Below are 3,145 nucleotides of genomic sequence, written 5' to 3'. Positions count from 1 at the left end.
CAAATAAGTTTTTGGTGCCATTGCCGGGGAATTTATTTCTAGTAATATTAGGTGATAAGCAATTTAGTTGATTTAGGCATTTACTATCACTATTTAAATTTATTTAATTTGTTGTTATTCTTTATTTTCTCTCAGGTATTTAGTTTGGTGCATGACCAGAATAAAACCAGAGGAAGAAGTTTTGGACTTGGATCCCGAGATAGATAAGACTCTAAGAACCATCAGGAGAGAAAGGAGACACCAAAAACAAGATCAAGGAATTTTAGAAACTCCAGTCATGGCCAATAGCAATAACAGGCCAAGACCCTTGAGGAACTATGGAGCTCCATCTATCCAAGGATTCTAGCCCAGCTCTACAAGACCCACAGCGGAGGCCAATAATTTTGAACTCAAACCAGCATGGCTCTAGATGATTCAACAGACTCAGTTTGGATGTTCACCTACAGAAGATCCATACAACCATCTCTAGTGCTTTCTTGCCCTATGTGATACATTCAAGATAAATGGAGTCTCTGATCAAGCTACAAGACTTAGAGCATTCCCATTCTCCCTTCAAAATAAAGCAAGGAAGTGGTTACTCTCTCAACGAGCTAAAACATTCACCACTTGGGAAGATCTCTTGCAAGCTTTTCTAGCAAAGTATGTCCCACCTGCAAAGACTACCAAATTGAGGGTTGAACTCAACACCTTTAGGCAAAAGGAAGGCGAATCACTTATGATGCATGGGAGAGATATAAAGACTTACAGAGGGAATGTCCACACCATGGCATAAAAGATTGGCTCCTAGTTTAGAATTTCTATAATGAGTTATTGCCCGCCATAAGGAGCACAGTAGATTCAGCTGCAGAAGGAGACCTTATGTAACACCCTCACTTTAGATAGTCCGCACATTCTACTGTTCTGATTACTAATATCTGCCCGGACAACCAGAATGTCTAGAACTATATTTAAACTAGAGTGAGAAGTCATAAATAACTCAAATAATAAAAAGAAAAATTAAAGAAAAATTTAAGAAATTAAATATAATAAGGTTAAATGAGTCGGAGCTACGGCGATGGGTGACCTAACGGGAAATGACTGTAAAGCCAGTTGCCGACCCTAGACCCGTAGGGAGACCCTATGAAATAATTTTTGAGACTCCAGTGAAGAGTTATTAAGGCTTAGATAGTAATAGAATGCCAAGAAAATGCTAAGAAAATTTTCTAAATCAGTACAGACAATTTTAGCTCATTAAGCAAAACGAAGGGTATTTTGGTCATTTCACCTTCAAACATGATTTTTAACCAATTTGTCCATTCAAGTAAGTGAGATTTATTGCATAAAATGTGAATAAATATTAATGGAAATTTAATAAAAAATGAGTAGAAAAAAGAAGAAAACAAAATGAAATTTAATTGGATTTATTACATAAGCATGACATAGAATGATGTAATTAAAACCCCTTACCCAATCACCATTCAACAATCACACATAAAAATCATTAACAAAGGATAAAAGAAGTCAAAAATTGAAAATAAATTCTGCTCCTTCTTCTTCCCTTTCATTTGACCGAACCTACTCTCTCTCCTCCCTCCATTGTTTCTTCTTCATTTACCTTGCATAACCTTGGTTTCCCACCATAAAACCCCTAACATCCTGCATAAAAACTTGACATCTCACCTTGCTAAGGTGTTTGGCAGCCAAGAAAAGCTAAGAAAGTAAAGATTTGGAACCCTAGAAATCTTGCTTCAAGAGGTTAGTGCCATTCCCACCTTTCTCTCTCTTTAATCTTTGTTAAAAAGTTAAATTGAATGAGAAATTGGTGAAAAATTGATTAAAACATATATGTGGGAGTGTCCATGAATTTCGGCAGCCTTAAGGGAGTGGTGGTTCTTCTAGTTTTGATTGGTTTAAACTTGCCTAATGATAGTATTTGATAAGTGTTTATGAATTTGAAGTTGAATTTCATAAGTTATACATGAAATTAATAAATTGAGAGTTAGAGTTTGAGACCAAATTGCGAATTTGTTCAATTGTTGTGGAATGGATGATGTTAAGGTCAATTAGTGATCTTTTGGTATGATTGAACCTAAAAATGGTGTTGGTTATGGAATTGGATTATGAATTGGATAGGCTGCCTATGAGCTAGGAATTCTAAAATTGAGTTTTGTGGGTTTGGGAAGCCATACGTTGATTTGTGTAGCTTCAATTGGTGCAAGGTCAATAGGAGGTGAAATTAGGTATATAATACCACAACTTTGATGGAGAAACCCTATCTAGAAAACCAACTTAGAGTGACCTAAAATTTGCCTAAATCTGGGTAACCAAATATGGACCTGGAAAAATGACCAAATGAACAGTGTTTGGTCAAATGGCCATAACTTTGTGTAGAGAGGTATAAATGACATGATTTTTAATCCCATGGAAAGCTTAGACAATTTAGAACTACTTTCATGAAGAATAGTAACCCAAATTCTGACGATAACCAATTCGAATTGCTAGCCAAATTTAGGACACCAAAATTGCCAGAACCAAGTTTTGCTCAGAAAATCTAGGAATAAACCAATCCGGCCAGTTACGATAAAAAAGCCATAACTTGAGCTATAAAACTCCAAATAGAGTGATTTCAAAAAGGGAATTAAAGTAGACACAATATGAAACAAATTTTGTGCAAAAAGTTTAGCCAAATTCCCACTCTAGATTGGTCCAATGGAACAGTAAACCTAAGTGACCAAATCTGAATTTTGAGAAATATTTCCAATGAGCTTTGAATTGAGATTTGCAACCAATACCAACAAATGTAAAATTCAAAATGTGGTATTGGGTTCTAATTAGAACTAGCATACCTATTATCTATGAAAAAGTCAACATTTTTGCATGAATAGTAAAGTGAATAGTAACTACCAAACAACAAATGCCAAGAACTAAATAATTAACTTTGTGAATATTCCCGAGTATGCCTAGTATGATTGGTTTGGATAGGATGGCTTGCCAATAGGGTTCCAATAGCAGTATTGTGTATAGCTTCATGCCATTTCGTGATTTATGGCATATAGTGCCATTTTGTGATATTATGGCCTTTAGCCATTTTGATACTCATAATAGACTTGGCCTTGTGCCAGATGATTATTATGGCTTATTAGCCATTTTGTTGCACACCTGGTAG

At 35.5% G+C, this 3,145-nt stretch overlaps 1 non-coding gene across 1 annotated transcript; it reads right to left on the bottom strand.

Annotated features, from left to right (window-relative positions):
- Positions 1-664: 664 nt before the first annotated feature.
- LOC131176462 (small nucleolar RNA R71) lies at positions 665-770 on the bottom strand. Its single transcript, XR_009146524.1, has one exon. It is a non-coding gene; the product is annotated as a small nucleolar RNA R71 (small nucleolar RNA).
- Between the last annotated feature and the right edge of the window lie 2,375 nt (positions 771-3,145).

The sequence above is a fragment of the Hevea brasiliensis genome, unplaced genomic scaffold (assembly GCF_030052815.1).
Source record: "Hevea brasiliensis isolate MT/VB/25A 57/8 unplaced genomic scaffold, ASM3005281v1 Scaf117, whole genome shotgun sequence".
NCBI lineage: Eukaryota > Viridiplantae > Streptophyta > Magnoliopsida > Malpighiales > Euphorbiaceae > Hevea > Hevea brasiliensis.
The sequence above is the reverse complement of the archived record's forward strand: the minus strand, read 5'-3'. Positions and strand labels throughout refer to the sequence as shown.